At 35.5% G+C, this 14,249-nt stretch overlaps 1 long non-coding RNA gene across 1 annotated transcript; it reads left to right on the forward strand.

Annotated features, from left to right (window-relative positions):
* The first annotated feature begins 3,988 nt into the window (after nt 1-3,988).
* On the forward strand, nt 3,989-11,901 carry LOC133817539 (uncharacterized). Its single transcript, XR_009885579.1, has 2 exons — nt 3,989-4,431; nt 11,644-11,901. It is a non-coding gene; the product is annotated as an uncharacterized LOC133817539 (long non-coding RNA).
* The last annotated feature ends 2,348 nt before the right edge of the window (nt 11,902-14,249 follow it).

A 14,249-nucleotide genomic window follows, 5' to 3' on the forward strand; every position in this document is an offset into this window, starting at 1 on the left:
AACCAACTTCTTACCCATATATTTTCTAGAGACATACTACCTAGACCGCATGTGACATTTTTTAAATGTTGTGCTGTCTCAAAGTTGTCTCCAAGACACCACTAGAATTATGGAATGGTCGTGAACCTGGTTTACGCCATTATGGAATTTGGGGGTGTCTCTTGTTTATGTCCTAAGAAAAAAGGTAGGAAAGCTAGAAAAACAAACTAAGGTTTTCTTGTTTGTTGGCTATTCTAAAGATACTCAGGGTGGTCTGTTTTATAGTCCAGTAGACAAGAAAATGTTTAGTTCTACAAATTCTACTTTTCTGGATAACGACTACATAATGAATTTCAAGCCTCAGTGAAAAATAATATTAGATGGAAAAATGATAAACTATTGGTCCATCCTCACTGATGCAAGTCGATGAAAACAAGGTAGATTTCGAAACCACTAATCTAAGTCAGAAAGTTACTATGCCTCGTCATAGTGGGAGGGTTTCTCGGAACCCGATACCTATGAAATGGATAGTGAAACCCACAAGATGGTTAGGGACACAAGTAACAATGATCTGTTGGCCTTTAAACATTCAATGGGTAAGTCTGAAAGGGATCTTTGAATAGAAGCCAAGTACCAGGAAATTGAGACTAAGTGATCTAAATTTGTTTGAGATCTTTTAAATGCACCATTGGACTTTAGGTCCATAGGGTGCAATTGGATCTATAAGAAGAAGAGGGGAGCTGATAGAAAGGTCGAGTCATTTAAGGCTCGACTCGTGGCAGAGAGAGAAAGTCAACTTAGAGAAAACTTTTTCTCCAATAGCCATGATTAAATTCATTTAGTATACTCTTATCCATAGCCACAACTCTTGATTAAGAGATAAGGCATATGGACATCAAAAAATCATATTTAATTGTTATCTTGATGAGTCCAATTACATGGATCAATCATAAGAATTTAAAGTAGTTGGACAAGAAAGTTGGCAAGCTGAGTAGGTCAATCTATGGACTTAAACAAGCTTCGTACTTCTCGAATTAAGGTTAAATGGAAACATTAAGACCTGTGGTTTTGAAAAAAATGTAGTTGACCCTTGTGTTTAATAACTTAGGGAAAAAGACATTGTGGTGTTCTTAATCCTTTATGTAGATGATATCTTACTCATTGGAAACAATGTCAAGAAATTATCAGACATAAAGAACTGGCTGGAAAAGAAATTCCAAATTTCGTTGAAGCAAGCCATGTTCTTAGTATCCAGATCATCAAGGATAGAAAGAACTAAATTTTGGCTCTATTCAAGTGACCTACTTAGTTGAAGTGCTTGGACATTGCTCTATAACAAATTCTGAGAAAGGATGTTTTGCGTCTTGACATGGAAATTATCTTTGTAAGCAACAGTCTCCACAGACTCCCCAAGAGAAAGAAAAGATGAAACAAATTCCTTGTGCATTTGCAATTAGATGTCTAATGCATGCTATGTTGTGTGTTGTGACTTGAGATATGATATGAAATGGGAGTGGTGAGCAAGTGCCAGTAAAACCTTGGAAATGAACAATAGGTAGCGGTCAATATCTTAGATGGACTAGAGACTATATGTTAGTCTATTCGGGTGGATCTTTGAACCTGTTAGGCTACACATATTCATATTTTAGATTGATGTTGATGAAAGGAAGTCTACTTGTGAAAAGGTGTTTACTCTTGGGGGTGGAGCTATGATTTGGAGAAGCGTTAGGCTATCTGCCATTTCAGATTCCATCTTGGGGCTGAGTACGTTGCTGCTTTTGTGGTGGCAAAGGAAATAGTCAGGCTGAAGAAGTTCTATACAGATCTCGATGTTATTCCAAAAATGGATACACCACTCATTTTGTCTAGTGACAATAATGAGGTAATAGCGAATTCGAAAGAACCTCAAAGCCTTAAAAAGAACAAAGCATATAGAGAGAAAGTACCTCATATCCCTTTACAAAGATATAAGAAGATAACATAATTATGAATCATGTAGAATGAATGGTTTTGAGAAACATGTTCCATTGGTTTTAAAAGGGCAAGTGCGAGTTTGTTGGGTTTTATGCTCTTATAAAACCATGTCGAACATGTAACTCGATTTTATATTGTCAGTAAAAGTAGTAGAAATCATTTAGTTTGACAACCGTGTTGCTTGCTTGTTTTATTACATGATTATTGGAATAATACAAACATTTATAAAATCCCAAACATATAAATAGTTAAAATTATAGTGACTAGGTCACAGTGGATTATAATTGTAATTATATGTTCAAAAGAACGAGTCCTAAGATTAAGTCAGTGCATTGGATTTTCATTGATCTGGTAATCTACGATATGATCTACTTACACATTCAGGGTGTGATGTCTTATCCAAGGCATTGACCAAATAGATAAGATCGAATGTATATGGGTACATTAGACTAGGACCAATATTGATTAATGATAGATAAATAAGTATCATTTTTATCGAATCTAATCAATGTCACAACGTTGACCATATGTCAAGTTGATCTTAATTCTGAGTGATAATATTATGCTAATTATATTATTTAAATATTTTGACTTGTTCGTTACTAGCTTACCCTACGGTCTAGCCCATAATTACATCTTCGAGAATTAGTAGTGTAATTGAGTGGGAGTATTAATCATAGATATGAAATCTATAGCTTCTGTATGAGAGGTGAAAAGATGATTTCCTTAGTAGCTTAGTCTAAAAGGGTAAATAATTGAGCGCCATATCTATGATTAAGTTCATAGATTTATCATTTACAAGGGACTTAGTGGGAGTTAAGGATAAAATACAAATGAGGGGTACATCGGTAATTTGCACCCGGCTCATTAGTAAGTCATTGATTGAGGATTGGCTGACTGTAATTGTTATAATGATGGATAACGTATTTATGGTTTGGAAAATACGTTCTATGAATTCAAGAGTTCAATTCCAAGTTTATAGTGGAGTCACAAGGAATTAATAAAGTAGTCAAATTATTCGTAAATAGATTCATGGTAAGTTATTGGAGCTTGATTTTATGGATCCATAATCCCCGCATCACCTTTGAGTAAATCATCTAGAATGACTCAATTAATTGATTTAATATCAATTAGGATTTTTTAAGTTGACTAGGTCAATTTTTGGAAAATCTTACAGAGATATGAGATTTAGAGAATAAAAGAGAATTTTTGGGAAAATTTATTAATATTGATAAATTGGTTTCAATATAAATAAATAATATTAAATCAAGTTTTAAATTTTAATTAGTTAATTTGAATAAGGATTTAATTAATTAAAAAAATAAAATAAATAAAAGGTTTTGAATTTAGGCCAAATTGGGATTTAAATTTAAAACAAAGAAATTGGGCCCAAGTCCATTTGTGGGAGACCAAGGCTTTTATTTTTATTTATTATTTTTAATTAATTTAATTTTAAATGAAGCCCATTAAGTTGCCTATATAAGGAATATGATATCTAGGGTTTTAAAAAAGTCACTCTCAGTTGATTCGTTGGGTAAGTGAAAACCTAAACAATCTAATCATTTCTTAGCCACACTACTACAAAATTTGGCTTTTAGGACACTTTTTAAGGACACTCACCTAAATGCGAGTCCTAAAAATAGCTCATAGAATTTTTAGGACACTCAGTGAGAGTCCTTAAAAAATATTTTTTAGGACACGTAGTACGAATCCTAATTACTGATGTGAGTCCTAAAACAAAATGAAGAAATTTGAGTCATTTTGGAATTTTAAGGGCACACTTTGAGTGTCCTAAAAGAGTATTGATGACACTCAAAGTGGGGCCTAAAAAATATAATAAATAAATAAATTCTTAAGAAAATTATTAATTAATAATTAAAAATAAGTTTTTATTAATTAATTAAATAAGGAAATATTAATTAAAAAAATACCTAAAAATCACTTATTAATTAATTAAAATCATTTTTTTAATTAGAAAGGGATAAAATATACAATATATTTTCGGATTGGGGCTTTAGGGATTAGGGTTCATTTGTTTCTCATCCTATTCCTCTCAGCCACACCCTTTTCTCATTCTTACCTCTCAATCTCCCTCTCCCTCACATCTAACCTTTCAATATCCCTCACATCTAACCTCTCAGCTCCTTCTCTCTCTCTCTCTCTCTCTCTCTCTCTCTCTCTTTGTCCCACCCTTTTCTCTTGCAGGTGGCTGGCGCGGGAGGCTCGATGGAGACTGCGACGGGGCTCTACGCGAACCAGACCCCAAAACTTCAGGCGAGCTTTCTCCCTGACGTAAACCTGACCCCAAAAGCTTTAGGCCACCCTTCTCCCCACGCGAACTAGGCCCCAAAAGCTTCAGTCCATCCTTCTCTTTGCGTGAACTAGACTCATTCAGGCCACCCTTTAACAACAAAACTGCCCGAGTGACATGAACAAAACCATCGACGCCGAGCCTTGAGCGACCGAGAGAGATTCTAGGTTTGTGGTATCACTGAAACTTACTACTTTTTTTGGTGTTCTATTATTTTTTTCCCTTTTCGACAACCAATAGTAGTTGATTTCTATTATGTTGTTGGGTTTGTATTGTTTGTCTCGTTCTGTTCATTGTTTGTGTTTCAAGTTTCGGTTTTTGAATTTAGGGGAATTGAAATGGGTATCATTTTTACTCATTCTTGGATTGGATTGATTTGAGTTAAAGTAATTGATTGAAATGGATTTATTTGTGTTTTATAAATTTTGGATTTAATTTTGTTTTCATTCATATTTGGTGTTTGAATGAATTAAGAAATAGGACTGGGAAATGATTTGTGTGTAGTGGTTTCTCCGACTTTCGAATAAATGTGGGCGAGTGTTTATATATGTCTGCGTATGTGCATGTGTGTGTATATACATATGTGATCAAAGAAAGAGTTATTCATTATTTTGAACCATTGTGTTTTTTTGCATAGTGTATATAAGTCATTTTGTTAGAAAATTTTGAAAAACAAATTGATGTTGGTTTCATCTTCATTATTTCTTCTATTGGCAGTGTGTTCAATATGGTTTTGTTTATCAGTTCTTTTAGGATAAATTATTTTTTCATTTTACAGAGCACCGGTTTTTCCTTTATGTTCTTGGAATTGATAAGGAAAATACACACACACACTTATATACCTATATATGTTGGCTCAAGCTGAAGATTTATTTATTCCTATTATTTTTTTCGTTTTAGGCTAAATGATTTTGGTGACCTTCAATCTTGTTTTTTAGTTGTGTAGATAGGTGTTGTCATATAGGGGCACACATAAAGTGTTTGAATAATTGTCTACCTGATATAAGACTGGAATAATTGTGTTTACGTCTTTGTCACACTTGACTGAATTTGAGGACAAGTTTGAAATTCTAATGAGTAGAAAGAGAGTTTAGAGTCTCACTTTGTAATTAGTTATATATATATATATATATGCTTATAGTCTTCTTAATTATACAAGGGAATACTAAATGTAGTTTGTATTTTACCCAATGAATTTCTGATGAAGACTTATTGTCCTATTATATACATGTAGTTTGTTAATTAATTATGATCTACTGCCATGTCATAGACCAAATAGCGCTATTATTTATTTATTTTGTTTTAATTGTTAACCTTATGTGATTTGCATATAATTTTGACTTGGAAAACATATAAAAAAAATTGTCTAATGTTATTTAAGTATATATGGGTATAGATATAAACAAATTTATTTTGAATACTAAAAACTAAAAATGGAAGCAGTACCATGTCAAGTTTGAACCTTATAATTGCATTTATATAGTTTGTATGATTTTTGGTATTTTTTAAGTTTTGTAGTCGTGATTGACTTAATTAATAAGTATTGTTAGTAATGTTTTGTATCATCGTAGCTGTGTCAGTTTTGTGATATAAGATTTCTTTTTTTATTTGATTTGGTTCTTTATATGTGCTTGTATGTTCTATTTCTTAACTTTTTTTCCCTAACTTTTTACCAATGTTTGCAATTGATAAAAATATTTTTTTGGTATGGTGTTATTGCTCTTTAATAAGCCATGGTAATCTCAGAGAGTGTCCATGATAATGCCGAAGTACTTGTATTAAGAGTTTTCGTTAATATGTGTCAACAAGTTTGCTTGCTTAAGTATGGGTCAACAAATTAGTACTTAATTTTTTATAAGCTTTTGTATGCTTAGTCTTCATTAGTCGTTAGTGTCCTATTTTTTAAAGAAAATACCTAAGAATTAGAAATAATAGTTAATATTCCCATTGTATTTTAAAGTCTCTGAATTGTCAGTGATAAAACAAGCTTATTCCAATGAAAATTGTTTGTGATTTATTCTCGCCCCAAGTAGAACACTATTCTTATATAATTTATATTGATATATATTATACTTATAATTACAAAGGAGTTTGGAATGGGATTTATCACGAGATTGTTTTTTGTTTACTGAAAACTAAGCTTATAAACATTTTGGTTAATGACCTCATGCTTTAGTTTTGGTAATTTCAGTAGTTTATTTAATTAATTATTTATTCTTTGTCTGAGCATTTAAGTTTAAAAATGAGTATGCTATAGTCATTATTAGGCCATATTTTGTTATTGTTATTGTTTTGGATAATGATCAATTAAGTGCTGCAAAATGTATTTTTCATTTTCTATCATATACATTTTTCCAATGTTGGGAAGCAGATATAAAGTGTGTTTTAGTCGCATCAATATTGCAGTAATTTTGGATTTTGTTAGTCAACATTGTATATATTTTTTTGGGGGGGACATACCAAGTGGCCTTTTGAGACTATTATCTATGTTTTTTACTTCTTTATTACCCTATTTTTGTTTTTGTCTAGGATCATAGATTAGTTTGTTTTAGCTCACTTCATAAATTGTCTTTATGTCTTCTTGCAATTGTTGCGTTAGTTTAGCTTATAGACTGCCATTTTCTCACTTTATGTTTTCAGAAATGTTAGTTTGGCAACCCTATCTTTGGGCAGGGTCACATTCAGCCAAAAATAAAAATTAGTATGTAACTTTATATGATTTTAAATGTTGAATTTAAATTTGTATATTATTTCTAGGCCTACGATGTTAAAAAATGAGTATGCCTATGATGTTCAGTAGTTGTTTAACTTCAATCCCAATTAAATTAAAGTGGTATATGTTATCTTATATATATATGCATATATTATTATGATCAAGATTTTGACTGAGCAGGTATGTTAGATACCATTCTCATCTCCAATTTGAGTATTGAGTCACAAGATTTCTAAGCATCCTACTGCCTGCTTACGTCCTTTTTTGACATTTCAAAAGTTGAAGTTATAATTTTTCTAGGTCATTGATGTTCAAAAGCTCAATATGCTTATTATGAAATATCTTTTTGTTCACTTTGATTTAGTGCATTTCATAGACTTTTTCTTTTCTTACATTTCTAGTACTGGACAGCTAAGGAGAACTTCCAAGATTATATTTATTGTAGTCCAATGTTTTTTGTTGAGGGGACAAGCTTCACACACACTTCTCATACACCATTTGGTTTATCCTTTTATGAATAATGTAAAATTAGAACAACTTTAGAGTGACATTATTTGTAAGATCCATCAATAGAGTATCATATTGAAATATTTAGATTGTTATTATGACTTAGAGGTGGTTTGAGTTTTTTTTATGTATTTTTTTTTTATTGATAAATGTTGAAAGATGGTATAAGCTAGCTTACAATACATGTTAATGAGATATTAATTTTTTTTTTTTTTAAATTGGCCTTTTTTTAGTATTTTCTTTTGAATTTTTAGAAATCTAACATATATAATACATTTTGGATTCTAAATGGGATATATTTTTTAAATTAAAATTAAAAATGTAGCTACATTTTTTAAAAATAGAAATTAACTTTTAAGGGCATGCAAAGCAAGTCATAAAATCTTAATTTAAAGACACTCAACAGGATCTTTTAGGACACATATTGCGAGTCCTAAAAATATTCTTTTAGGACTCGCAAAGAGAGCCCTAAAAACTTACTTAAAGGTACTCAACGAGATTTTTTTGGACTCGCGAAGAGAGCCCTAAAACTTACTTAAAGGCACTCAACGGGATTTTTTAGGACTCGCATTTAAGGCTCTCAAATAGAGGACTCGCGCCCCACGAGTCCTAAAAAACCTTTTTTGTAGTAGTGCCACTATCACTTCTTCTCTTCTAGATCACTATCTCATGTGTTGAGAACCGGCTCACACTAGTTCTAGGTTGATAAAAAGGCTTTGTGAGGAAGATTGTGTTGCTGATCTAGTTTAATCTCTTGGTAATACTCTGCTACATAAAATAATCAAGGGTTAGAGAGATTGAAGGATGGAGTTGTTCAAGTTCCATTGCGTAATGTAAATTTTTACTTTACTCTATATTTGTATCAATTTCATAGGGGCATGTTCTAGGAACTTGCATGTTTGTTTGATAATATGTAAATTGCATGAAAATAAACAAAGATTCTGTAATATGTATTTCCTACAGGTCATCCCATAACAAGGACCCCACGCGGATGCCAGCTTGCAAGGCCATCAACTGCTGGCCATCGTTGACCATCTTAGTCTTCACAGCTTCCTCCTTGAAGTGCTCGATGTATGCTTTGAGGGTCTCGAAGGGTCCCTGCTTTATGTTGGCCAAAGCGTTGATCTCAAAACTCAGCTTTCGAGCAGCTATGAATTGTTTTCGGAATGAAGATGACAGTTGGTGCCATGAATAAAAGGATCCTGGCTTGTGTTTCTTGAACCATTTATTTGTTGGTCCCGTCAAGGTTAATAGGGACACATGACACTTGGTGTCTTTGGAGACGCAATGCAGCGACATCAACCTATTGAACTTCAAAAGGTGGTCAGTGGGATCCGTGCTGCCATCATAAGATGTGATGGCATGCATCTTAAAGCCTAGTGGTAACAAGGCTTCCACAATGTGAGGAGCATTTGGCTCCCCATCCCCATCCTCATCCTCTAAGTCGGAGTCACGACCTTCTCTTCAAGCCATTCTGAGCATTATCCTTGTTAGGCCTATTTTAGTATGATTTTAGAGTGTATTTTAGGGTGTGTTTTTAATCTTTAAGGTGGTTTGGTGCAGTATTATGCTTGCGTTGGTGTGTATTTTCAAGACTTAGAATTAATCAAGGGATGGAGTGGATGTGGTGTGAAGTGTGGTAAATTGAGGATGATTTCAGTCGTTTCTGCATATAGTTTGATGACTAGTTGCTCATGGATGTCTAGAGAGACCACAAAAGTGAAAATGGAGTTCAAAATGTGATTTAAAAATACTGGGCAATAGGGTCGCGACGCTTGTAAATAGAGCTACGGTGCATGCAAAGTGAGAGAGGCTGTTTTATTCTAGAAATGGAAGGGTTGCGACCCTTGAATTAGAGTCGTGGTGCGTGCAATAATTGTTGAAATAGAGTCGCGATGCTTGAAAGTGGGGCCGCGACACTTGAGAAGTCAGAGGCAAGCCGAGTTTGGGCATCTAGAGGCAGTGTAATGCCCCAAAATCCCTAATGAGGTTTAATGGTCGGATTAGTAGGTCGGGAGAACCATAATTGATTTATTATGCTATTAAATGATTATATGCATGTTTATGTGAATTATATTATTATATGATGATAAATGCATGCATGTCGGTCCACATTTCATTATAAGGGCATTTTGGTAATTTGGCCTGTTGAGGGCATAATTGTATATTTTCATGTATGTTGGTGAATTATTGATGAGGCCACATTATAATGTGGATTTTTTCTAGCTATTCCGCATGAGACGATCTTTGAATAGTAGTTAGTGGTTTGGTCATAACGGGGTTGATTTCGGGGCTCGGGGTGAGTCTCGAGGTAATTTGGTGATTATAACATTACCGAGAATAAAAGGGTAATGGGAGTTGATTTATTAATTATTTGAGAATATTGGGAATATTGGGAATTTGAGGACATTAATTATGTTTAATGAGATTAGACGGGAAAGGACGATTTTGCCCTTGGGGGCTGTTGAGGAAATAAATTAAGCTTGGGGGCATTTTGGTCATTTGACCAAGGGTTATATGTAACTAAGGAAGGTTGTAGAAAAACAAAACCGAAAACAGGGTACTCTTCTTCCACTCCCACGATCATCTCCTCTTCTTCTTCTAGGTTGGATTTTTGAAGCTCATTTGAGGGTTCAAGCTTGGGAGTTAAGGCTTGAGGTTTTAGGATAATGTTCAGCCATGAAGGGAAAGCAAAACTAAGTTTAAGGTAAGGATTCAGCCATGAATTTTCTGGTTTTGCTCTGTTTTGAGTTAGCTTTTTGAGTTTAAAGTTTTGATTATAGAAGTGGTTATTTGAGGTGATTTTAATTAGTTTAAAGCTTGGGTTTTGTGGTTAAACTAGTGGATATGTTGTGTTGATTGTTAGTTTTGATTTTGGGTTGGTTTAATGGAGTTTTGATTGAGGTTCTTGGCTGGTTTTAATGGAGAAAATGGTAGGGGTGCTGGGTTCGTGGGGGTCAAGTCGCGACTCACTAGGCCAAGTCGTGACTTGGATCCAAGTCAGAGGCTCCCTGGGCTCAGTGGGGGAGGCGCGCCGTGACCCAGCATGGGTCAAGTCACGACCCACCCCTAGCTCTTCTTGGTGGTGCTCTCTATTTGAGGGCAAGTTGCGACCAACTTAGCCAAGTCGCGACTCACCCTTCCTATTTGAGCTAAGAAGGGTTTTCAAGGTTTTAGGCTTGGGATTTCAATTCTTAAGGCTCGGGATCAAATTTACTAACCATGTTAGTAGGATTTGAGGTCCCGGGAGCGAGGTTTTAGATTATAAACCTTTTATTGTTGATTTTATTGATGGAATCCCATATTTGGTTATGACTAGGTGACCGCTAAGGGATCAAGGGATTAATCGTTCTCAAGGGTCGTTTCTAACTTGTTTCACACTCGAACCATAGGTAAGAAAACTGCACTCCATATGTGACATGCATGGTTATTATTGAGGCATGTTGAGTGATATATATGTGGACATTGATTGCATATTAAATGCTTAGTAATCTTGCTTATCTGTGAATGGCACTGACCTATGAGTCAGGAATCGACAATGGTGCCAGTATTGACTGTGAAGCTGTGACTTATTAGTCAAGTTCGGCAGCAGTACTGAGCACTTGTCGTATGGTATTGGCTTATGAGTCAAGAACTGTATTAGCGTGTTTAACGCAAGCCGAAAAGATTAGATCTAATCAACATAAGCATTATCGTCATGAGCATGAAAAGCTTGACCGACCTTAAGTTCGATGAAAAACAAAAAAGCGCTTGTCTAGTCTAATGGATAGTTACTTAGAGCCAGGGCCAGAAGGCCCAAGTTACTACATCGTCACATGGCTAAGGGTAAAGAGCCCAAGTTAGTGACTCACTCATCAATCACTCATCTGGTTCAAGTTAGTGACTTACTCATCAGTCACTCATCTGGTTTAAGTTAGTGACTTACTCATCAGTCACTCATCTGGTTAGGGCTACACGCCCCAGTATGATTATCAGAATCTTGATATTATCTAATTAGGGCTACAAGCCCCAACATGGTTATTAGAATCTTGAAGTGATATTCACTCATCTGTTTAGGGCTATAAGCCCAGTTGATTATCATAATCATCATTTGATATTGTATACATGCAGTAATGAGTTTTCTTGCTGAGCCTTGGCTCACGGGTGTTATGTGGTGCAGGTAAAGGGAAAGAAAAGCTCACCCAGCCTAACGTGGAGAACTTAGGTGGCGATGTGTACATATGCGGCCGCTTGACCACCACGGCCAAGGTGTTTCTCAGAGTAACTTGGGGTTAACCCTATTTTTGCCGCTTAGGTCAGCGAGTTGTAACTTTTGTACTGTAATGACATTTTGGATTGTAAATAGCTTGTAAACATTTTTATGGGCCCATGTACAGTTTTATGTTTTAAATAAAATATATCATTTCCTTTTGATCGAGATTTTTCACCTTAGCCTAGTAATAACACCTAGATGCACATTTATAACCAAATGACTCGATTAGCGAGTTAAGCACAGTTCAAAGTTCACAGTAATGGTCTTGGAGTAACCAGGGTGTTACAGGCAGGCTACGACACTTGATTTCTGAGCCACGATGCTTGAGTTCGTACAGCGTACGGAAATCATATTTTTATGTGGCAAAATGGTCTTTTCACAAGGAATCGCTAGGGTTACTATAAAATTTTAATTTTGAGTGATTCAAATCACTTATGGCTGCTGAAGAACAAGAGGAACTTGGAGATTAAGATTGAGGAATTCATCAAGAGTTCTTCTTATTTTCTTCTTTAATTTATTTTTCTTATGTTTTCTTATGAATTAATGGATGTTATGAATTTAGTTATGAACCAATTTTATTTTATAGGGTTTTAATGTAGTCTCTCGATACTTTATTATTAGTTAATGCAATTTCTATGATTCATTTTTCTTCATTTTGATCTATTCAATTTGTGCTTAATGAATGTAAATAGTTTGAAGTCGTTATTTGCATTACTTATGAATTTAATTCAAAATATGAGAGATGAGAGTTAAATATGCTATAGTTGAATACCTATATGGTTTGTGTAGCTTTTAGGATTTCTATTCTTAATGCTTGCCTTATGTTTAGAATTTATCACAGAGATTTAAGAGATTCACATATAGGTTGAGAGATTTATATATCTTAATAAGAATATAGATTGTATTAGTAAATATTCTATCACAATAAGAGAAAGAATAGTGAAATTGTATTGATGAAGTAATAAAGTGGATAGATGATGAAAATTAAATACCCTATGTTTTCATGCATTGAATTAATTTTGCTTTCATTTGTTTTTGTTATTTGTTAATTGTTAGTTTTGTTGATTCATGTTTCTGTTCTTGATATTCTTGAATCTAAGTTTTATTTGCCAAATAGAATTGGGAAGTTAACTATTGGTAGTTAATAACAATCTCTGTGTGATGATACTCTACTTATCTCTATTATTACTCATCATACGATTGTGTATACTTGCACATTGAAATTATTACAACAATCCTCTTCAAGATCTCTATCTCCGCACGAGGGGGCGCGATCTTGGTTGGCACTTTGTGTCGGGTTATCTCTCTTATGGGAGTTGAGACTGTCTCGGAGGTCTAGTTAGTCCTTCCTCTCGGTTCGCGTCTAGGAGCCTTGTTACCTCTACAAGCATTCAGGTCATCTCGTAGGTCAGTTTGACCTTAGAATGCACCACTTCCCTCGGGGTATGCTACTTCTATTTCCCCGTCAGACTCAATATTTTCATTATTAACTGAGATGTTGATACCACGTTCTCAGTTAACGGAGATGTTTTGCTTGTGGCTCTTTGGCCATTGTTCCTGTGGTGATGGGGAGGTGCTAGGGGGACACCACCTCTAGGCCTCGCGTGATCCGTATTGGCGTGCTTGGGCGGAATGCCCTGGGCTCCATGGGCATTGACGTCCTGGCAGTGTCCTCGGGCACCTAGGCCTTTATCCCTACTAGTTTTCCTTGGGGCCTGGTTGTCTTTGGGGGTCTGACGAGCCTTCTTTCACTTAGGAGTAGGGTTGTCGTCGACCTTACCTTTTCCACGATCTTGTGGCACAAGTGGGGTTCTAACTCCAGCTGGGTGCACAGGGGGCACGCCAGCTGGCGGATATCGCGCCAGATCAGGCGGGTGCTCAGGAGGCACACCGGCTAGTTCGACAAGTGGCATTCCAAATGGGTGCCCAAGTAACTCACCAGATGGCTGCCTAGCTAGTACTTTTCCATGGGGGTCCACTCGCAGTCCTTGGGCCGCTAAAGTAGCCTCCATGGCGTTAACCTTCTCCTGTAGGGCAACAATATTACCCTATTGGGTGTCGATTTTCTACTGCTGAGTGGCCACCTGGTCATGGAGCACTAACACATATAGTGTCTCCTCTGCGTCCATGCATTGAGGATATTCCTTCTCATAATGCTAGTCGTCGCCTCCATCGTCTACGCCGTTGTATTCAGTGTTTTTGTCGTAGTCTTCCACCATCTCAGGGAGGTCATGCGGTGGTGGATGACTGGTTTCTCCTCCCTTAACTCCGGCGGGAGGAGCTGTATCATCTGGTGTGTTTATCCGAGTGGTCACCATGACTATGTTCTTCAAGCTTTCTTCAATCTCTCAACGAAAACACCAAAATGTTGACTGCCTTTTTCGCTATTAACCTATTCTGAGAGTTTAAAGAAAATAATGGAAAAGAACACAAGGATTTTATGTGGTTCAGGCTATAAAGAGCCCCGGTCCATGAGTCTCTGGTATTTAGTGAGCTTGAAGCTTGTTTTAGCA

Source organism: Humulus lupulus, chromosome 2 (assembly GCF_963169125.1).
Source record: "Humulus lupulus chromosome 2, drHumLupu1.1, whole genome shotgun sequence".
NCBI lineage: Eukaryota > Viridiplantae > Streptophyta > Magnoliopsida > Rosales > Cannabaceae > Humulus > Humulus lupulus.